The sequence below is a fragment of the Xenopus laevis genome, chromosome 9_10L (assembly GCF_017654675.1).
Source record: "Xenopus laevis strain J_2021 chromosome 9_10L, Xenopus_laevis_v10.1, whole genome shotgun sequence".
In the NCBI taxonomy this organism is placed as follows: Eukaryota; Metazoa; Chordata; class Amphibia; order Anura; family Pipidae; genus Xenopus; species Xenopus laevis.
The window spans coordinates 7,907,075-7,931,389 of NC_054387.1; the positions used below are offsets into that span (position 1 = coordinate 7,907,075).

At 40.4% G+C, this 24,315-nt stretch overlaps 2 long non-coding RNA genes across 2 annotated transcripts in view; one reads left to right on the top strand and one right to left on the bottom strand.

Moving 5' to 3' along the window:
• The window catches only part of LOC108700870, an 84,502-nt gene extending 65,129 nt beyond the window's left edge, over positions 1–19,373 (bottom strand). The window contains exon 1 of the long non-coding RNA XR_001933055.2: positions 19,108–19,373. This is a non-coding gene — a long non-coding RNA (uncharacterized LOC108700870). The remainder of the gene's footprint in view (positions 1–19,107) is intronic.
• On the top strand, positions 18,577–21,843 carry LOC121397867. The gene is made up of 2 exons (XR_005963993.1): positions 18,577–18,972; positions 21,413–21,843. It is a non-coding gene; the product is annotated as an uncharacterized LOC121397867 (long non-coding RNA).
• The last annotated feature ends 2,472 nt before the right edge of the window (positions 21,844–24,315 follow it).

Sequence of the window (24,315 nt, forward strand, 5' to 3'; positions counted from 1 at the left end):
TCTGGAAAACCATTATCCGTCTTCTATAGAGTCCGTTTTATCCAAATAATCCCCATTTTTAAAAGTGATTTAATTTTTCTCCGTAATAATAAAACAGTCGCTTGTACTTGATCCCAACTAAGATATAATTAATCCTTATTGGAAGCAAAACCAGCCTATTGGGTTTATTTAATGTTTACTTGATTTTCTAGTAGACAATGTATGAAGATCCAATATCCATTATTGGAGATAAGTTTTCTAATTCCAGGCAGTGTCATTCTGTGGCTACTAAAGCAAATACAGTTCTGTCTTGTACTATAGGCGAATTTGTGCCGTTTTGCGAAGAATTCGCAAAACTGCACCGGCGTCTTGTTTTTGATGCCGGCGTCAAAAAATTTTCACCAGTAAATTGTTACCAGCAAATTTTCGCGTCCGTTTCTCGAATCACCCAAATTTTCCGTGAATTCGCGCTTGGCGAATAAATTCGCCCATCACTAGTCTTGTTTAAAAAAGGGCATTAACTCAAGGGATGAAGCATAATTTTACCTCTTTATAAGTCCCTGGTGAGACACTTGCGAGGGCCGAGGGGACATGATTACACTTTACAAGTACATTAGAGGACATTATAGACAAATAGCAGGGGACCTTTTTACCCATAAAGTGGATCACCGTACCAGAGGCCTCCCCTTTAGACTAGAAGAAAATAACTTTCATTTGAAGCAACGTAGGGGGTTCTTCACAGTCAGGACAGTGAGGTTGTGGAATGCACTGCCGGGTGATGTTGTGATGCTGATTCAGTTAATGACTATAAGAGGGACTTGGATGATTTCTTGGACAGACATAATATCAAAGGCTATTTGGATATGAAAATACAATTAGTATAGATCAGCGATCCCCAACCAGTAGCTCCCAAGCAACATGTTGCTCTCCAACCCCTTGGATGTTGCTCCCAGTGGCCTAAAAATAGCTGCTTATTTTTGAATTCCTGGCTTGGAGGCAAGTTTTGGCTGACAATCCACGTAGGGGCTACTAAATGGCCAATCACAGCACTTATTTGGCACCCCAAGAACATTTTTCATGCTTGTGTTGCTCCCCAACTCCTTTTACTTCTGAATGTTGCTCACGGGTTCAAAAGTTTGGGGATCCCTGGTACAGATATTGGTATATATAGTTATGCGAGTGTGTGCGGAGGGGTCAGTGCGAGTGTGTGTGGAAAGTGAGTTTCACATGGAGGAGTTTAACTTGTTGGACTTTGGTCTTTATCCAACCCAACTTAACTATGTAACAGTAGGACAAGGTAAACCATAGGAGGGCCAGATGAAGACAGTAGGACAAGGAGGACAACAGCAACTATTTATCAGTGTTGCCCAACAACCAGTCTTACTTGTTGTTGAAGAACAACGGTTGCAGCATAAGTAATGGGTCCCAAGAACATCTTTTTGGCCCCACCTAACAGGCCTGAAGCTGAAGGCAGTAGTTTTTAAAAGATAAAATGTAAGGAGAGTGGTCTGGACTGTGGTGTTAGTGATGGGCCTCCATCCTCCTCATTGTTCAATTACCAATTTTCTTTCTACTAACGGCCAACCTTGTACAACACACAATCCTTCTTAAGTGTAATTAGAGAATTTCCGGCACCTTTATTTACAAACATTACAGATAAACGTTACAGGGTCTTTCATGTGAAACGCCGGCATAAACAAGCAGAGGAAAAAAAAAAAGACTTCCGCAAACTATACAAACCCTTTATCGGCAGTGGGGAAACGCGAAACGAAAACATATTGCCAAGTCTTAACATGTTCCAATAGGCAAAACAAAGTAATAGGAGAATGTAAATGCAATCTATATGCTAATCCATTATGGCTTTACACGAAAAGAGGCTCTTTAGCATTCACTCGGCAGAAAACAACCCATTTATAAGAGAATAAGCAGGTAAGTGAAACCATTTATTAAAAGAAAAGCCTAAGACAATGAATGTTTCCAGGTATTGGTCTCCAGTGCTCGTCAGAGGTTCCGCCTGTCATGGCTTAATTTGCCGCGTTAATCTCCAATGCGGGAAGAATATTGGTACCGCGCTGGGAAATAAACGCTATTATTCATGGGAGTTTATTGATAAAGATATATGGGTTGTACAGGTTTTTATTATGAATTACAAGGAAGTCTGGAATTTAGACTTTCCCATTAAAGCCTTCCATAATGGGGTTGCCCCAGCCAAGTACTGTTAAAGGAGAAGGAAAGTCTTCTTGCATTTGGGGATGCCAAATGTTAGGCACCCCCAAGTGATTGTATTTACTTACCTGAAACCCTGGGCTGGTGCTCCTATCAGCAGAAAATTGAACCGGCCCGGGGTTATACCAGTGAGCAATCTTCTTCGGGCTTACGCTTTCCTTCGCGTGGCTGCGCAGTAGAATGAAAAGCCAAACGTTAACTAGAAATTTCGTTCTACTGCACATGCGTCTGCCGCGGGAAATTTGAAGAAAGAAGAAGACGGAAGTCTTAATTCTTTAAGAGATGATCACGTGAAACGTAGAAGAGAGCAGAGTGTAAATCAAGCGCTGTCGATTCTGAATTTGGCGGAATGTACAAAAAAGTAGGCATCGAGATCCAAATTATGGACGGACCCCTTATCTGGAAAACCTTGGGTCCTGAGCAGACTGGATAACGGGTCCCATACCTGTATGGGCCAGCTGGGATGGTTGATAGGTTGCACTGCCTAAATCAGGCCACTGTGGCCCTTGACACAGTCCCCTAGCAACCATGAATTGATTTGAATAAGAGACTGGAATATGAATAGGAGAGGCCTGAATAGAAAGAGGAGTGATAAAAAGAATAATACATGTGTAGCCTTATAGAATTTTTAATTTAATTTAATTTATTTATTTTTTTTTTTTTAAGATGGAGTCAGTGACCCCCATATAAAAGCTGGAATGAGTCAGAAAAAAATAAATAAAAGGGAAATAACCGAAAACTATAAAATAATGAAGACCAACTGCAAAGATATTAGTATGTTGTAGAATGTCCAATTCCTAATAGTTGCCTCAAATGCGAACCACCACTTTAAGCCTTATTAATGCCCTATTATTATTGTCGTCTCCTTCAGAGTTTTGGGTAGTAGTTTTAAGATCTTTCTGTAGACTGGACCTGCATAAGGGAAGCCTACATCTTAATTCACTTATAATTAAGTGCCAGCAAAATCGTCCTCATAAAACAATACAGTTGGGTTTGGGTTACTGTTCTAATGCAACGGGTAAAGGTGGGACCCAGACTTCTGTATCGACGTCCCCATAATTCAACGACTGCTGCAATCCACACGCCAACAGGTTTAATGCGATTTTATCGGGGCCCTTTCATAGATCGGTCAATAACGACAATACGCGTCTGGCTTCTGTCATCAAAATCCTGGGGATTAGAGCTTTTACGGCCAGCTTTGATGAAATGGATTTTTCTGTTTTTTTTTTTTTTTTATTTTTAAACCAAAATAACTTAATAAAATACATAAATCCTCCAAAGTAGAACCTTTTTTCCCCCCCCGCAGAATAAAAAATAATCCATTAAAATATACAGAATTGATTGTACTAAAAGGTCAGCTTAATGGGTGTAAATACATTTCTGCCCCATCAATGTTTATATCTAAATGTTTAAAAATAAATCCTCTTATAAGGGCTTGTTATTTTTTTTTTAATGCATTTTTACTAGATGCGGGTGCCTCCATGACAACAGGGGCCAGGCCAAGTCAGCTCTGACTGATATGACCTCCCTAAAGCAAATCAACGGATTAGTGCTGGCACTTAAGTGTCAGCCGCAGTCCCCTTATTCGTCTCTTCCGCAGCTATACTGGCACTTGTTCTGCAGAAGGCAGTTTGGTTGACGTATTCAGGTAGGGATGCACCGAATCCACTATTTTGGATTCACCCTGCCCACCCCCAATTTGCATATGCAAATTAGGATACGGATTAGCCAGAAGGATTCAGCCGAATCCAAATCACGCAGAAAAAGGGCAAATCCCAAACCAAATTCTGGATTTGGTGCATCCTTAGTTTCAGGAATCTGTGGGTCACTGTGCAAGAAGCACGTCCATATTATAAAACAGCCGTCATGGAGGCACCCATATGTAATACCCCCCGTATAGAGGCACCCATATGTAATACCCCTCAGTCCCCCGTATAGAGACACCCATATGTAATACCCCTCAGTCCCCCGTATAGAGGCACCCATATGTAATACCCCTCAGTCCCCCGTATAGAGGCACCCATATGTAATACCCCTCAGTCCCCCGTATAGAGGCACCCATATGTAATACCCCTCAGTCCCCCGTATAGAGACACCCATATGTAATACCCCTCAGTCCCCCGTATAGAGACACACCCATATGTATTACCCCTCAGTCCCCCGTATAGAGACACACCCATATGTATTACCCCTCAGTCCCCCGTATAGAGGCACCCATATATAATACCCCTAAGTCAAGCAAAAGACTAAAGAAACTCCCATGCATCTTCTTTTCATGCAGATGCGAGTTCAGTTCCAGGAGCTGTAACTATTCGATGGTGTTCAGCCGTGCGTTCAGATTGGTTTATCCAGCAATTAGACTGTATAATAACACTGACATGTTTGTACAGAGAGATATTATAGCAGCACTAATCGCATTAAAAATTAATGTCATGTTCTAGAAATACTTCACATTTTAAAACAAAAAAAAAATAATTTGTTTTTCGAGAAGGGAATTAAAACTTCAGAATTACAGATTATTACACAAGGCATTTAAATAAATATACTGGGGTAGGGGACCAACTTCTTTAGAGAAGGATCCAGTCCAGGCCATTTTCCTCTGATCCTCCGAGTCCCTTGGGCTGGGCACATACATCTTTGCTACAAGTATGGGACCCGTTATCCAGAATGCTCAGGACCTGGGGTTTTCCGGATAAGGTGATAAGTACAAGCGACTGTTTTATTATTACACAGAAAAAGGCAATGGAGGTTTTAAAAAATTGGAAATATTTGATTAAAATGAAGTCTATGGGAGATGGACCTGGGTTTTCTGGATAAGGGATTTTGGATCTTTACTCCTTAAAGGAGAAGGAAAGTCATTTAGCATTTGGAGGTGCCAAATGTTAGGTACCCCCAATGATTGTATTGACTTACCTGAAAACCCGGGCCGGTGCTCCTATCAGCAGAAAACTGCACCAGCCTGGGGTTATACCAGTGAGCACCAAGGAGTGATCCTGTTCAGTCTTCTTCTGTCTTCTCACGGTTGCAAATGCGCATTAGAACTAAAATTTGAACTTTAACTAAACAGTCGGCTATTTCATTCAATTGCGCATGTGTCTGCCCCGGAAATTTGACGAAAGAAGAAGACGGAAGAGGATCGTTCTATGGTGCTCACTGGTATAACCCCGGGTCGGTGCAGTTTTCTGCTGATAGGAGCATCGGCCCGGGGTTTCAGATAAGTAAATACAATCATTGGGGTGCCTAACATTTGGCAACCCCAAGTGCTAAACGACTTTCCTTCTCCTTTGAGCCAACTAAAAAAATAATAATTAGTTATACCCAATATAATAACTTCAATAAGGATTAATTATATCTTAAGGTGGCCATACACGGATAGATCCGCTCGTTTGGCGATGTCGCCAAACGAGCGGATCTCCCTCCGATATGCCCACCTTGAGGTGGGCAATATCGGGCTGATCCGATCGTGGGCCCTAGGGATTTTTAATCCCATCCGATCGAGATCTGGCCGACTTTCGGCCAGATCTCGATCGGGGAAGCCCGTCGGGGGCCCCCATACACGGGCCAATAAGCTGCCGACACGGTCTGTCGGCAGCTTTTATCGGCCCGTGTATGGCCACCTTTAGTTAGGATCAAGTACAAGCTACTGTTTTATTATTACACAGAAAAAGGAAATCATTTTTAAAAAATATGGATTATTTCACTACAATGGAGTTTGCCCATGATGTGGAGCCTTCTGGATAACAGATCCCACACCTATAAAGAAAAGTCAACTATCACACCTAGCTATGAAGGTCTTAGCAACAACTGAGGCAATAAGAGCCTCAACCTACAGAAAATGATGGGAGAACATTCACATTCAGCACTGACACCATTCACAGCGTTATGGGATTCTGGATAACCGGTATGGGACCTGTTCTCCAGAATGCTCGGGACTGGATAATGGATCTTTCCATAATTTGGATCTCTACTAGAAAGTCATGTAAACATGAAATAAACCCAATAGGCTGGTTTTGCTTCCAATAAGGATTAATTATATCTTTGTTGGGATCAAGCACAGGTATGGGACTGGTTATCCAGAATACTCTGGATCTGGGGATTTCCGGATAATGGATCTTTCTGTAATTTGGATCTTCCTACCTAAAGTCTACTAGAAAATCATGTAAACATGAAATAAACCCAATAGGCTGGTTTTGCTTCCAATAAGGATTAATTATATCTTAGTTGGGATCAAGAACAAGCGACTTTTATTATTACACAGAAAAAGGAAATCAGTTTTAAAAATTTGGATTATTTGGATAAAATGGAATCTATGGGCAATAGCTTTTCTGTAATTTGGAGCTTTATGGATAACAGTTTCCAGATAACAGATCCCATACCTGTATTTCTTTTTATTTCCTTCAAAGCCAGGGGGGGAGGCCAGTCCGACCCTGAAGCCAAGTAACATAAGAATCTGATCTTGTGTTACATTTGTACAAGTTTGGGGGGGGTTACAATGGCAATCTGAAAATTCCCATAAATAATAATAAAGTACAGAACAATAATAAAGTAAATTGCGGGCAGCCCATAAGAGACAAACTTTTACTTCAGTGTGTGGGATCTCTGATTGGTTCCAGACATCACGTGTCTCTGAATCCGGGTTCCTGGCCTGAGAACTCTTCTTCTATAACACAACACTAAACGGATTCACTCGAACACGTTTTCAAATTTAAAATTACGTTGCTTTATTCATACCTTTAAAATTTGTATGCGAAGGTACAGTGCATGATGATCACCACTGACGCGTTTCATGCCCTATGGCACTTCCTCAGAGTGTTACAGATTTTCAAAAAGACACAACTTTATAGCAAGTCTAATGGCCAAACAATTTACATAATAAGTTTCTTAAAGGTGTATTACACATATACAGACCACATTTAGTCCCGCTTCTATATTCCCCTCATACAACCAATAAGGTTTTATATATATATATATATATATATATATATATATATATATATATATATATATATATATATATATATATATATATATATATATATATATATATATATATATATATATATATATATATATATATATATATAAAAACATCATAAATTATTAAAAGAACTCTTTTTCTTTTCATGTATGTTATTTGAAGGTCAAGGATAATGGAGCACTTTTTCATAAAAATGGATCGATTTTTTTTTAAAAATGACTGGTATTAAATAAAAAGGTTTCTGTTTGAAACAGGTCCTTCATGTCGTTAACCGCTGTGTCTATTGTGAAGGCAGTTTATCATAAATCCATTCACGGAGAATTGCTTTCCTCGCTGCAGCCAAAACCGTTCCAAACCAAACAAGACAATGGAGGAAGATGTTCCCTTTGGAGGAAAACGTTCGATCCTTTTTTCAAGGCCCCTTTTATATCATCCCGGATTGTGCCGTTTCTTGGGTCATTTGAATTCAAAGCTTCGATTCAACGTTTAACTGCTCCGGGAACTTTAGACTTGGGGGGACAAAACCCCTTGAACTATGGTAGGTGTCCTTTTCACTTTGTTGTATTTTGGACATTTTGGTGAAAGCAAATCCCTGTAAAGCAGGATGACTTTCTGGCTTATAGAACGTTTTGCTTCCAATTAAAATCACTTTATGCATTAGGAAACCTTCTTGAATGTGAAGTGTGTAAAAGGTTTGTCTGGTTAAGTCAGCAGCCATAACACAAACTAGAAGTATGAGAAGTACTGGAGAAGAACTACTTGGTTTCCAGTCTTCTTGTTTCCCTTCAATTTCCACCTCCACATATTGTTCAATTCCACAAGCTTCTCTATTCCTTCCTGGTGCTCCTCTCGTCCCTTTATTAGGTTCCCCACCCAATAAATCCTTTGTTGGGAATGATTCCTTCTCCTCTAGATGTTCACCTCATGTCCCAAACCTTTTACTCCCAACTCCCCATTCTCTTTGCTCCACAGGCTTCTGTTTTCTTCATTTACTTTACTCACTTCCCTTCCATCTCTTGACTGGACAATTACAACCCTTTTCTGAATTTCTTCTAACCTTATTCACTTCTCTTTGCTTGACCCCTCCTAATGTATCACCCTGTTCCCCAATGAAATAATTCCAAGTCTTCTTTGGTCTCATTAATCAAATTAAACTTCACTTATGCTAAACAAATGAATCAAACATGGTTTCCTCCAGTATTTCAGAATCCGTGTTGACTAGTGATGGGCGAATTTGTCCGGTTTCACCGAAAAATCTGTCAAACAACGAAAAATTTGCGAAACACATATTTTGACACAGGCGTTTTAAGTCAATGGGCATCTGAATAATGTTGAGTCACAACAGTTTTGACGTGAGTGACTTTTCAGACGCACATCCAAAAAATTTTTTTGACACCAGCGAATTTTCATGGTAGTTTTCTGAATTAGCCAGCGGCGAAATGCGGAAATTCGCTCCTGGCAAATTTATTCGCCCATCACTAATGTTGACAGCAGGCAGGCGCCAATTATGATTAGAATTGGCCAGAATGGCCATTTGCACTCCTAGATACACCTGAATGCCCAGCTTGAAGGTCAGTTAGGATGATATTTGGGGAGAATATTTATTTGCTGCCCTACATACAGTATTCCTAGTTCAGGTACAGGACCTGCCGAGACAAGAATGCTCGGGACCTGGTGTTTTCCAGATAACAGATTTTTCCATCATTTGGATCTCCATATTTTAAAGGGGGTTATTTACTAAACTCCGAATACCCAAAAATCCTCGAAATTCGAAAAATGTGATTTTTTGTGTTATAATAGGCTTTTAAAAAAAAATCACAAATTTTTCGGAGTTGATTAAACCCCGAATATAAAAACACGGCATCTCAAACCTGTCGAGGTTACATAAAAGTCAATGGGAACAATCCCAGTGATTTTTGGTTGTGTCGGGGGTTTCACTGAGGTTTTGGGTGAAAACTCCGAAAAAATTGGAGTTTTCAGGGAAAATTCATGAAAAAAAATCGTAAAAATCGGAGCTTTTCCCGACAAAGGTGATTTTCAGGAAAATGTAATAATAAATAAGCGTTAAAAACCAGATCGGCGTTTGTAGCAGCCGATATAAATTCAGACCTTGATAATTAACCCCCAAGTCTACTAGAAAATAATGTAAACATGAAATAAACCCAATAAACTGGTTTTGTTTTGCCTCCAATAAGGATTAATTATATCTTAGTTGGGATCAAGTACAAGCTACTGTTTTATTATTACACAGAAAAAGGAAATTATTTTTAAAGATTTGGATTATTTGGATAAAATGGAATCGGCTTTCCGTAATTCAGAGCTATCTGATAACTGGTTTCTGGATAACAGATCCCATTGCTGTACTATGTCTGTCTGTTTTCATGAGCTGCCTTACACCAATAGTGACTAATAAAATGAGCAGCTCAGTCAGCTGAACTGAAAAAACGAAAGCATAGGATAATGAAAACAGTGGGTTGAAATGCTCATCCAAAGCGATTGTAACTATATATGAATAAGAGTGACACTCACGCATTTCGCTTCTCAGCACAAAGTAGGCTGAAAGTTTAGGATATTTCAGCAGAGAGGAGCAGCCACACCAGCACCTTCTTACTTCTTGGCACACAGTTAAATGAAAGGGGTTACGGCTAAATAAAGAGGCACCGTGACACCCACGCTTTTCACTTCTGAACATGTTCATGCATTACGGATAGCGATGGGCGAATTTACTCGCCAGGCGCAAATCGGCCGCAAATTTCCACGTTTCGCCGTCAGCGAATAAATTCCTAAATGCCTGCCGAAATTTCGCTGGCGTCAAAATATTTTTTATTTTTGACGCCGAAGACAATTCTGACGCCGGCTCCAATTCTAGGCTCCCATTGACTTTAATGGGCGTCAGAATTGTCGCTGGCGTCAAATATTTGACGCAGGCGTGAAAATTTGCGTTCGCAGTTAGTGAATTTCGCAGGAAAACGGGAGCAATTCACCCATCACTAATTACGGACATTAAACATGTATAAACATACAGACAGTGTTAAACCCACGCATTTCACTTCTGAACATGTATTCCAGATGTTAAACATATACAAACGTACAGGCAGTGTTACACCCACGCATTTCGCAAGTGAACACGGCCCATTACATGTGTTACAGGGGTTAAGTCTAGAGGTTTAGGGACAAGCACACCTTCTCGGTACACCGTGAATTATATTTCTCTAATGGGGGTCAGATGTACATAAATGCAGTGAAACTGCAGGACCCACGCATTTCACTTGTCGGCACAGTAATGCAGCTTATGTGTATAAATGGGGTTAAACTTGTATAAATGTAACCCAACGAACTCAGTCAGTTTCAATGCGGTTTGTTTTCATTGTACAGTAGAGGTTACTGGTAAACATGAAGAGTGCAACGCATTGCAAAGAAATAAATGCTGTATACTTATTGTATTACAGGTATGGGATCCATTATCTGGAAACCCGTTATCCAGAAAGCTCTGACTTATGGAAAGGCTGGCTCTATTTTATCCAAATAATCCAAATGTTTAAAACGGATTTCCTTTTCTGTGTAATAATATAAAGTAAAAATACAATACACATATATAAAACACACTATATCTGAATTGTCGTACACATTTACTGCACTGCTGTGTACAAAGGCTGCGACAAGTGCATTTTACAAGCAAACTATATAAATACTTTAAAAATAAATTGGGTCATGGTCACAAAAAAAAAAAATAAAAAAAAATGTAAGTTTTGTTAAACAGTCACGCACCAATGAATTTTCCTTATGGCAACAAAAAGTTCACAGTATTGTAAATTCCCATTTGTTGCTAGGCAACAAGAACTTGCACCCTTGCTGCACTGGACAATACTCAGCCAACAGGAATCGCCTTTCACAAAAGTGATAGAAATCTTTTATCCATAACATTTCTCAGTCATTTTTCTCAGTCATTTTAGTACTGTATTTCTGCAAACATGTATTGTAAGGGATAATGTACCCCCTACTGTAAACAATAAGGATCTTGAGAGGTTGTTCTGTGACCATTAAAAGGCACAAGGCTGCAGGCTGAGTTATACAGGGAACTCTGAGTATCACTCATGTATTATAAGGGATAATGTACCCCCTACTGTAAATGATAAGGATATTAGAAGTCACTGAGGGGTTGTTCTGTGACCATATAAAGACACAAGGCTGCAGGCTGAGTTATACAGGGAACTCTGAGTATCACTCGTGTATTATAAGGGATAATGTACCCCCTACTGTAAATGATAAGGATATTAGAAGTCACTGAGGGGTTGTTCTGTGACCATATAAAGGCACAAGGCTGCAGGCTGAGTTATACAGGGAACTCTGAGTATCACTCATGTATTATAAGGGATAATGTACCCCCTACTGTAAATGATAAGGATATTAGAAGTCACTGAGGGGTTGTTCTGTGACCATATAAAGGCACAAGGCTGCAGGCTGAGTTATACAGGGAACTCTGAGTATCACTCATGTATTATAAGGGATAATGTACCCCCTACTGTAAATGATAAGGATATTAGAAGTCACTGAGGGGTTGTTCTGTGACCATATAAAGGCACAAGGCTGCAGGCTGAGTTATACAGGGAACTCTGAGTATCACTCATGTATTATAAGGGATAATGTACCCCCTATTGTAAATGATAAGGATATTAGAAGTCACTGAGGGGTTGTTCTGTGACCATATAAAGGCACAAGGCTGCAGGCTGAGTTATACAGGGAACTCCAAGTATCACTCATGTATTATAAGGGATAATGTACCGAATCTCACAGTTCATATTATAAAGGGTAATCAACCTGTTTAAATTATATAAGGATATTATAATCACTGACTCATGTATTATAAGGGATAATGTACCCCTACTAAATAAGGATATTAGACGTCACTGAGGGGTTGTTCTGTGACCATATAAAGACACAGGCTGCAGGCTGAGTTATACAGGGAACTCTGAGTATCACTCATGTATTATAAGGGATAATGTACCCCCTACTGTAAATGATAAGGATATTAGAAGTCACTGAGGGGTTGTTCTGTGACCATATAAAGGCACAAAGCTGCAGGCTGAGTTATACAGGGAACTCTGAGTATCACTCATGTATTATAAGGGATAATGTACTCCCTACTGTAAATGATAAGGATATTAGAAGTCACTGAGGGGTTGTTCTGTGACCATATAAAGGCACAAGGCTGCAGGCTGAGTTATACAGGGAACTCTGAGTATCACTCATGTATTATAAGGGATAATGTACCCCCTACTGTAAATGATAAGGATATTAGAAGTCACTGAGGGGTCCTGTGACCATATAAAGACAGGAGGCTGCAGGCTGAGTTATACAGGGAACTCTGAGTATCACTCATGTATTATAAGGGATAATGTACCCCCTACTGTAAATAAGGATATTAGAAGTCACTGAGGGGTCCTGTGACCATATAAAGACAGGAGGCTGCAGGCTGAGTTATACAGGGAACTCTGAGTATCACTCATGTATTATAAGGGATAATGTACCCCCTACTGTAAATAAGGATATTAGAAGTCACTGAGGGGTCCTGTGACCATATAAAGACAGGAGGCTGCAGGCTGAGTGCTTTTATACAAATCAGTAAACTCTGAGTGTTCCCCTTGAGTCTGAGTCATGGTGCTGCCCCTGAGATTCTCATAGAAGTTTTTCTTTTAATCAACATATTATTATCTCCCCAAGCGGAGGACTGTGGGTGGAATACACAGCAGGTTTCCTCAGAATCCCTGCAGGATATTGTGGGAATGATAATAATAATAATCAGGAGGAGAATGTCGGCAGCGCAGAAGCAGCAGGTGCAGTGGAGTAAAACATTTATAGAACATTACTTAGGAGTCTATTAACAAATTGTTTGCTAATGAATTCAGCGCTAGATTTATGTTCTGTACTTACTGGGGCTAAAATTACATCTCCCATTATGTAATTAAACAGAATTTACATTTCCTACCTCTCCCCCCCCCCCAAACTTCATACGGCTCCTCGAGTGAAGCAGCGCAAGAGCCTTATTTAATGCACAAATCACAGCAGCATTTTATTCATTGTGTAATGAGATCAATGGGGGTCCCTGGGCAGCGAAGAAGGACCGAAGCTGCGGGGGGGGAACGTTCCCTGATAGAAATAGTTCTTGTTCCATTTGACTTCATGTTCTGCAGCTCTCAGTTTAGGATATGAACCGTTACCTGGTTGCTAGGGACCCACTTATCTTAGTAACAGGAATTGGTTTGTATAGAGGGTTGGAAGATGGAAGGAGAGAACCTTAAAGGGGTGGTTCTTCTTTAAGTTAAACTTTTAGTTTATTATAGATTGGGCAATTCGAAGCAACTTTCCAATTGGTCTTTTTTTTTTAAAGGGTACAATGCCCTGGTGCAAACAGAAGTAGTATATACAATTTGCACTCTAGGGTCTTTTTAAAAAAAAAAAAAAAAAAAAAACTATTTGTATCGACCCTCCTTTATCAAGATAACGTTTTATTGATAAAGAAACTTCAAAAGCCTGGACCCACGAAATTGTATAGCCGGAGTCAAATTGTAAAAGGGTTAAAAAGGCTTACATTTTATTTTCAATAATTAAGAACCAAGGCCTGACGCGGACGTTTCGGGTCTACCAGGTACACTTAAGGTGGCCATACACGGGCCGATAAAATCTGGAGACAGACCGAGTTGGCAGCTTATTGGCTCGTGTATGGCCCCCCCAACGGGCTTCCCTGATCGAGATCTGGCCGATTTCAATCGGATGGGACTAAAAATCCCGTCGGATCGCGGCCGCATCTGTTCACGGTCCCGCGATCCGACCGCCCGTTATTTGTTAGGATCCGATCGTTGGGACCTAGGGCACATGATCGGATCAGCCCAATATTGCCCACCCCAAGGTGGGCATATCGGGGAGAAATCCGCTCATTTTGTGACATCGCCAAACGAGAGGATCTCTCTGTGTATGGCCACCTTTATTCCTAGGCTAAGTGTAGTTTGTATAGTTGTATATCTTGATAAAGACCCCAGCGAGGGTCAAAACTTTGATACGAATAAAGTTTAAAAAAAAAATTAAAAAAAAGCCCATCGAGAGCTTTTTTTTTTTTTTTTTTTTTTTTTTTTTTTTTTTTACACACACACACACGACCCCATCTAAATAGCAAAAGCCCTGTAAAGCTATAAAATGTATTGTTATTGCTACTTTTTTTTTGTTTTTTTACTTCTCATCTTTCTTTTCAGGCCTCTCCTATTCCTGTCTCTTATTCAAATCAGTGCATGGTTGCTAGGGGAATTTGGACCCTAGCGACCAGATGGCTGAAATTGCAAACTGGAGAGCGGCTGAATAAAAAGCTAAAGAAGTCAAAAACCACAAATAATAAAAAATGAAGACTAATTGCAAATTGTCTCAGAATATCCCTCTCTGCGTCGTATTAAAAGTTCATTTAAAGGGGAACAACCCCTTTCATGGCAAGAGAAGTTCAGCAGGGAACCTCTTCTTTCAGGATACACAAACACCAACCATCTCCTGCCTAATTGCTACTTAATTGGAGAGGGCTGGGTAAGGCATTGTGGCACCTGGAGAGCGGACTAGTGTATTAATAGTACATGTAGTCAGGACCAGCAGTGCACTATTACAAATATGATTTGTGCATAATGCACATGGCTTGGAATTAACTGCTTGATTTCAGAATGCAGGACGGTATGGTACCCGTTATCCAAAATGCTCGGGACCAGGGGTTTTCCGGATAACGGATCTTTTGGTAATTTGGATCTTCATAATTTAAAATCTTCTAGAAAATCATGTAAACATTAAATAAATCCAATAGGCTGGTTTAAGCTTAGTTGGGATCAAGTACAAGCTGCTGTTTTTATAATTACACAGAAAAAGGAAATCATGTTTTAAAATTTGGATTATTTGGATAAAATGGAGTCTATGGGAGACTTCGTATTTGCGTTTCCGTCCCTTTTAACCTGCATTGACCAAGAGGATCAGCCAAAGCATTTCCCAGAATCCTCTATTAGCCTATAAGAATATGTCAAGACCAGTGGAAGGCAGGGGATGGATTTCTTATTTGCTTTAATACTCACTGAGGTCGGTGCTCATTACGTGCGATTGAGGCCACGGATTCCTCACCGGAATAATATTTCATTTATACAGACCTTATATCTTAGCTTTAATAAACATTCTGCACATTCAGTGAACAAAGTCTCGTATTTTTATGTTGAAATCCTTTATTTCTGCGCATACAAGAAATGATCATGAGGTCATTCCCGCATAATAATAACATTTCTGCAATGACTTCTTTTTATAGTCGCCATTATCATTGTGGGCGGCAGTTTGGCAGATTCCTGGGATTCTCTCCTGGGACTGATCATTACAGCTCAGTATTAGAATAATCAATAGCTCTTGGCTTGTTCAGAGAAAAAAAATGGGTTTAGTTGACTCACACACACTTCTCCATATTAAAGGGGCACTTTCCCCTTCTACTTGTAAATTAAAAACGGTATAAATATGTCATAAATGTGTATTTAAGAGTGGCTGAGAATGACATTTTCTCTCATTAGGTACAAGTTCCCCTTTAAAACGAGCTTTTAATATGTCTGTAGACTGCAATAGGACGAGAAAGCTTATGAAAACATTTAATAATTCAACAAAATCAAAATATCCCTTCTATACATAAGCCCTTTATATCAGGGGTGTTCAATAGATGTGCCATGTGGCTGTTGAAAGTTATGGTTCAGCAACTCCCGGAGTTATGAAGTACAGGCATGGGACTTGTTATAAAGAATGCTCGGGACCTGGCGTTTTCTGGATTTTCCAACCTTAAGGGCAGAGACAGATGCGAAGATTCGGGGAGATTTAGTCGCCTGGCGACTAATCGCCTCTTCTTCGGGCTACTAATTTCCCCGAAAAGCCTTCCAGCTGGCTAGAATCTAAATTGCCAGCGGGATGGCACTCTGAGAGCTTCGTTTTCCGAAGTCTCACAAGGAAACTTCGGGCAACTACGGAAAACGAAGCAATTCCACCGGCGATGTACTTTCTAGCCATCGGAAAGGCTTTTCGGGAGATTAGTTGGCCGAAGAAGAGTCGATTAGTCGCCAGGCAACTAAATCTCCCCGAATCTTCGCATCTGTCTCTGCCCTAAGTCTACTAGAAAATCCTGTAAACATTAAATAAACCCAATAGGCTGGTTTTGCTTCCAATAAGGATTAATTACATCTTAGCTGGATCAAGTACAAGCGACTGTTTTATTATTATTACAGAGAATTAAAAAATTACAATTATTTGGTTTTAATGGAATCTATGCAAGAGGCTTCCCGTAATTCAGAGCTTTCTGGATAACAGATCCTATACCTGTATTATGTTGACCCCTTAGAATTTATGTATTAATAGTTACCAGATTGCTTAAGATCCAAATTGATGAGCTGCTGAATAAAAAGCTACAAAAACCACAAATAATAAAAAAATGAAAACCAGTTGCAAATTGTCTCAGAATATCCCTCTCTGCATCATACTAAAAGGTATCTCAAAGGTGAACAACCCCTTTAAATAGAAAACCGGGAATCCTTTTTCTAACCGAGTTATTGATACATTATTTATGGACAGCCGAGATTCCTATGCCAATATCAGTGAGCGCTTGCTGAGAGATTATATATATATATATATATATATATATATATATATATATATATATATATATATATATATATATATATATATATATATATATATATATATATATATATATATATATATATATATATATATATATATATATATATGAATTTGCGTCTCGTTTTTGACGCCGGAGTCCTTTTTTTTTTTACGCCGATGCCAGGACTTTTTTTTTTGTATTTTTTTTTTTGACGCCGGCAAATTTTCACCAGCGAATTTTGACGGCCGTGAGTCGCGCAAATTTTCACTTGTCGAATAAATTCGCCCATCACTAATCATATATTACATGTCTAGCAGCCTTGAGCGTGAATTAATTTCTAGGTATAAAATCCATGTCTTTGCCATGGAGAGATCACCTGTGTGACGATTAGAATAGGGTAATGGTATCAGTCCATTCTATAAAGAATCATGCTACAGGCATGGGACCTGTTATCCAGAATGCTCAAGACCTGGGGTTTTCCGGATAAGGGATCTTTCTGTAATTTGGATCTTCATAAATTAAGTCTACTAGAAAATCATATAAACATTAAATAAAGCAAATAGGCTGGTTTTGCTTCCAATAAGGATTAATTATAGCTTAATTGTGATCAAGAACAATGTACTGTTTAATTAATATAGAGCAAAAAGGAAATCGTTTTTCAAAATTTGGATAAAATGAACAGCTATTCTGTAATACAGAGCTTTCTGGATAATGGGTTTCCAGATAACGGATCCCATACCTGTACTTGTATTTCCATTCACAAGGCAGATGCCAGGGTGAGAGACAGTGGACTTTATTCCTGCCCCTCTTATTCTCTAATAAAAATAAAAGCCAAAAGAGCAATGGATGTATAACCTCAACTCCCAGCAGCCAAGTCCTTAACTGCATCATTGTTTCCCACTATATTCCTTTAGAAAATTCATTGCTGGAGTTTCAGAGTTGGGTATTTGGGAGAAGTAGCTCGGCAACAATTATACTTTGAGGGCACTGGCCTTAGTGGCCCACCCTTAACAGAAAGGGAGCCTGTAGAGCTTCGTATATGACTTATGGTTGTTCACCTTTAAATTAACTGTTAGTATAATGTAGAGAGGCATATTCTGAGATAATTTGCAATTGGTTTTCATTTTTTTTTTATTATTTGGGGGGTTTTGAGTTATTTAGCGTCTTGTTCAACTCTTTCGTTTCGAATTTCAGCACCTGTCTGGTTGCTAGAGTCTAAATTACCCTAGCAACCAGGCAGTAGTTTGAATGAGAGACTGGAATTAGTTATTTAGCTTTTTATTCAGCAGCTCTCCAGGTTGCAATTTCAGCCATCTGGTTACTAGGGTCCAAATAACCCTAGCAACCTAGCGCCGATTTAAAGAAGAGACTGGAATATGAATAGGAGAAAAGAAGAATAATACAAAGTAGCAATAACTATAAATGTGTAGCCTCAAAGAGCATTTGTTTCTTAGACAAGGGTCGTGAAATTATTCAAATAGATAATTGAAAAGTTGCTTAGAGTTTGCCAAAGTTAACTTAAAGATGAACCAACCATTTAAAAACGAACATGACCATAAACAAGACATTTCTCTGCTGCTTGTGTAAGATAATCGGTAAAAAAATAAAAATCACAAAAAAAACTCAACTTTGCCTGAAGCCAAGGGCCTTGAATAAATCCCAATCACCACAAACGACCAATATCCCCGAATTATAGTAACACAACAGATCAGTTCTATTCCTATTTCAGGAGAGAGAAATAAATCAGGATTATTATCTTTCCACGTGGCAGTTACAGAACCTGAGCATTAATGGGTTAAATCCTCCCCCACCGTCTCACCTGATCCCATTCCTTAATTTCAATACTGGGCCCCCCACTGTCCTGCCTCTCACAGAACCTTCAATCTCCCCCGACACCTCATATTCACCCAGCCCCCCACTTTCACTCTGTCCCATGTGGGTCACAGAAGGCAAAACATTCCCCTTTAGCAGGACATGATCAGCAGCAGATGGGAAAGTAAATCAGAGCCTTTAAGACCCAGAACATCAGCGGTACAAGGAAACACATTGCCATAAAGCAACATCACACCGTGTGCAGCAGAGCCAGAAAGCGAGACATTACTTTGCCCCTCAGTCAATACACAGGGTAAGTCTCTGCCCTTGGACAGCGGCACTTCAGCAGTTACTGTGTCAGTCATAGTGGGGACATCTTTGCCTCTCCTGAGAGATGGTCAGTAAAACACAATGTGTATATATTTATAATTCCGTTGCACAGACATACCTGCTCTTGCTGTCCTCCTGCCGCTCTCCTGCGCTCCTCCTGCTGCTCCTCTCCCACATGAGCTGTCAGTAAGTCCCAGGGAGAGTCCATTCTCTGCTGCCTCCTTCCCCCCAGCATACCTGTCTGCTTCTCTCAGGTGCAGCAATCGCTTCTCTCTCTCTTTTTGTTGCGCCTACATTAACCTCTTCAGTGCTGCAGGGGAACATCAATGGGGAAATGCAGAGACTTCCAGTCGGGCCTGGGGATTCCATAGCAGGTTGTTGCTAACAGGTAATTGTCTGGCACCTTTGCACTTGGGGCTGCACACGGCTTCCCACCTCACCCCTTTAAAATCCAACATATACGGAATCCACAGTCTGCATGGCTAATTAGCTGTTCATTTAGATGCATGCTGCAGACTGAACTGATTAAGCGTAGGGATGTTTACGGCGCAATCTGACACGCTGCGACAAATCGCATGCTGCGTCTGCATCCGACAGTTCTATCTCTTACCTTATTTCCGTCGCATGCAATTTGTTGCCGGCGTTTTGTCGCAGAGCGTCGAATCGCGCCGAAAACGTCCATGTAGTCCAACCCTCATGTGCAGCCATGCATCATGCTTTTAAGGGCTCTTACACATGGGCAGTTTTTCCTGCGCTCCCCTGCGTTGCGCTTTCTTCCATTCAACCACAGGGGAGCACAGGAGTAGACGCACTGAATTATTGTGAAGGGGGCTGTACTCACACAGACGCCTGCCTGCACCAAACGCAGGTGAAATGCAACATACTGCGTCCCACCTGCGTTTGGCGCTTACATGTGTCTGTGTGAGTACAGCCCCTTTCACAATAATTGACTGCTTCTACTCCTGCGCTGCCCTGCGGCTGAACGGAAGAAAGTGCAACGCAGGGGAGTGCAGGAAAAACCGCCCGTGTGTAAGAGCACTATATAAATTCTTAATTAGCCATGCAGGCTGTGGATTCCATATGTGTTCAGTTTTAAAGGGGTGAGGTGGCAATTCTAAGCTTCTCCAGTCTGCACTGCACCCTTCCTTGAACCCAGGCAAGTTCTGGGCCCACTTGCTTTAGCTTCCTCAGAGTCCTAAACACCAGGTTTTACCTTGATGCACTGAACCCAAATGCCCAGACCCCCTCTTGGGGAAACCTCACACTGCAGCAGCACTCTCCCCACAATCTCTCAATATGAGGGTATAGCTTATTGTGTGCCCAGAACATTCCTTCTCTGTATATTTGTATTTATACATATGGGAAGGAGGTGCCATATTGTTTCCCTTAGACAGTACAGTATGAGGGTATAGCTTATTGTGTGCCCAGAACATTCCTTCTCTGTATATTTGTATTTATACATATGGGAAGGAGGTGACATATTGATTCCCTTAGACAGTACAGTATGAGGGTATAGCTTATTATGTGCCCAGAACATTCCTTCTCTGTATATTTGTATTTATACATATGGGAAGGAGGTGCCATATTGATTCCCTTATTACACTATGACATTATACAAAACATGCTCTTTATTTGGTTTTACCACAATTCTGTATCGGAGCTAAAAGTCCCTAGGCCACAGAGCAGTATCACCTCCAGGGTGCGTCATTTTACGTCTTGGGAGATGTCTATGGCCGCAATCTGCTTATAAATGAATAAATCAATATTTTTCCAAGAAAGGACCTTCCACGAGCAGCAGATAAACCACTCCTATTAACCTGTATCCCTGTATAATATGATTTGCCCCTGCACTTTGCTTTTATAGAATATTATAAGGTTCTAATCAGGGAAACTTCTAATAAATGCAGGTTCCTGAGCAGCACTCTTTCCATTTAAATGAAGTACCCCTTTATTATCTGGGAACCTTAGAATATCAGTATGAGCTGGTTATACACTGGGGTCTGCGCTATAGGTATGGGGACCTGTTATCCAGAATGCTTGGGACCTGGGGTTTTTCGGATAATGAATCTTTCTGTAATTTGGATCTTCATGCCTTAAGCCTACTAGAAAATCATATAAACATAAAATAAACCCAATAGGCTGGTTTTGCTTCCAATAAGGATTAATTATATCTTAGTTGGGATCAAGTACAAGCGACTGTTTTATTATTACACCGAAAAAGGAAATCATTTAAAAACATTTTGGAATATTTGATTATAATAGAGTGTATGAGAGACGGCCTTTCCATGATTCTGGATAAAGGGTTTCCGGATAACGGATGCCATACCTGTATATGCTGCAAGTCAATGACGTACAATGCTAATTTAAATACTCAAACTGCATTTACTTTGATTTTATTAAACCACGTTGCTGTTTTTAACCAGTTTTTAGATGGCTTGAAGAAACCTCGGACCAGAGACGGATCATATTCTCAGGAGAAGGACAGGAATTCTGAGCTGTGTCCGCCGAGAATCCCGACGTTCGAGTCGAGGAAAACTTAATTCGAATTATCGGGTCTTTCGTATTCAATTGAATGTTAGACAATTTTTTTTCTTAAATTACCTCCCATTCGAGTTGTACCTTTGAATTTATTAAGAGCAAAAAAAAATAATAATAAAAAATAATAATAACTTCGAAATTTGACCTTTGATAAATCTGCTCCAATAAGTTGAATTGAAGGTGAAGCACCCCTGTAGGTGATCAATCTCTTGCTCCAGTCTTACTTTGCTCCACCAATGTGAATTCCCTCTGATAATTAATATTATGGCTGATAATTGATACAACTACAATTAGCAAAATAAAAACCTAAAGCCTGTGGGTCTGTCGTCACTTTCATGGACTGGTATTTGTGCTTTGCTTATTTGTTTTCAAACATGATTTATGTGAAGATCTTGAGGGTTATTTCCCCCCCTAGATTCCATGACAACCTCCCCCCCTCTCTCCCGTAACCAAATCACTTATGATACTTCATCAATCTATTCTCTCTGAAGGGGGCTGTTGATTCAGGTAATGGATTGTGCTTTACGTTTGCTCCTTTCATCTCACACTTTGCCGCCGTGATGGTAATTAATGTGTTCCTCCAAAAACAACTACCTGCCCATTATATCTCGTCTCCCCGCCGCACGGATGAATAATTGATGACGTTCAGAATTAGCTCCGGCCCTGGAGGACCCCCAATTTTTGTGGTCAATATTCCTGTTCATTCTGGGTTTGGCATATGCACAATAAAAATGTTAAGTATCAGATAAGTGAAAAGCCAGGCAAATGCGACTGGAAGGAAAGAGAAGACGGCAAAGCACAATAGAAAATGTTATTTAAAGAGAAGTAGAAAGGAAGATGCCAAACTGAACACATTGAGGATAACTTACTGACACAGGCTCAGAACAAAACTCCGAATGAAGTGGCCATACACGATGTCGCCAAACGAGCGCATCTCTCCCTCATACGCCCACATTGAGGAAGACGACATCGGGCTGATCCAATTGTGGTCCCTAGGGCCCAGCGATTGGATCAGAATGGAGGCAATACGGGCGGGCGGATCGCGGCACCGCATCAAAGAACAGATGAGGCCACTATCCCAGTGTTGGACTGGGCCCACTAGAAAACATTAGCCCACTTTCCAAACTATTATTCCTCCTCTTTTCACTCAACCTCTTTATTCTCCTAGTCTTTTATATTTGCTAAGTCTATTCTTTCATTATTAATCATAAAAGAAAATAAGGAACCATAAAGAAATAAGAAATCACCATGAAATTGGCCACATAATTAGAAGCAAAAGGGCCCACCGGGAGTTTTCCTGGTATCCCGGTGGGCCAGTCCGACACTGCGCGATCCAACTGGATTTTTTACCTTGCCCGACTTTCGGTCAGATATCGATCAAGGACGCCCATTGGATGGCCCCACACACGGGTCAATAATCTGCCAACTCGGTCTGCCGGCAGCTTTTATCTGCCCAGGTATGGCGGCCTTTAAATTGCAACTATTTATGCAATGGAAGGGTTGCAGGTTGTTGTCTTGTACTCTCCATCTTGCCCTACTGGCACCGGTATCTATTCCCTTTTCTTTGTACCTATCCAGTGGCGTAACTAGATATTACTGGGCCCCACAGCAAATTATTTTTCAGGCCCCCAAAATTTTTAGAGGTTGACTTGTTTCTCCAATATTTATTGAAATTGTATATGAATTAGGGCCTCATGGGGCCCCTATACCTCCTGGGGCCCCCCTGCAGCCACAGGGTCTGCTTCCTCTATAGTTACGCCCCTGTACCTATTCTCTGTGGGGCCCCAGGCTCTAATATAAAGAGACAGAAAAGATATTTGGATATGATTTAGGGGATCCCCAAAAAGAAGTTGTTGGACAAATTCCAACCTGAAACGTTAGCTCCCTTCTAACATTATAGGAGAATGAAACTCTAGCCATAACCCCCGGTCTCCTCTAGTCGATTTCGACACCGCCAAATTTTCGCCGGCATCAAAATCACCATTTCACAAATTTTTCACCAGTTTTGTGAAATTTGTGGCAAAGCGAAACGCAGATTTTGACGCCGGCGACAATTTGCCGGCATCAAAGTTGATGCCGGCGCCCATTAGAGTCAATGTTAATCATCGCCTGAATCAAAACCGTCACTGGCGTCAACATCAGCAAATTCGCGACTGCCAAATAAATACGCCCATCACTAGTCCCCTTAAAAGGCACCCCTTCCTTCTGCCAAACCACACCCCCAGTTGGTCTTAGAACTGGACCTATATATATATATATATATATAAAATATGGCACCCTTTTGCAGTTTTTGCATCTTTCCCTAATTTTTTACACCCCTGATTTAAAAAGTTATCCTTTACTTTGCCCCTTTTTTTATTAACCTAAGAAAGGTAAAAGTGACAATAATGTTGGTCATTGAAGGGGTAATCCACCTCCCTCAATTAACGTTTTGTATAATTTGCAGTTGGTCGTCATTATTTATGGTTTGTTTATGTTTTCATTACTTGTGCATTTTTTGTTCCAGTTTGGACTTCCAGCGGCGATCTGGTTGCTAGGGGCCCATATACTCTAGCAACCGGGCGGTGAATTGAGTGAGAGACCGGAAGATGAATAGGGGAAGCCTGAGAAAGAAAAGTAATAGAAAAGCATCAGTTGGAGCCTGATACAGACAGTTTTGTGGTTGCCGGGGTCAGCGACCTCGTTCTAAAAAAATATAAAGATAATTACTTGCCAAGAATAGGAAATTCCTCTATCATAATGAAATGTAACTAGTGATGGAATGAATCAGGCCGTAGCCAGTACTTAT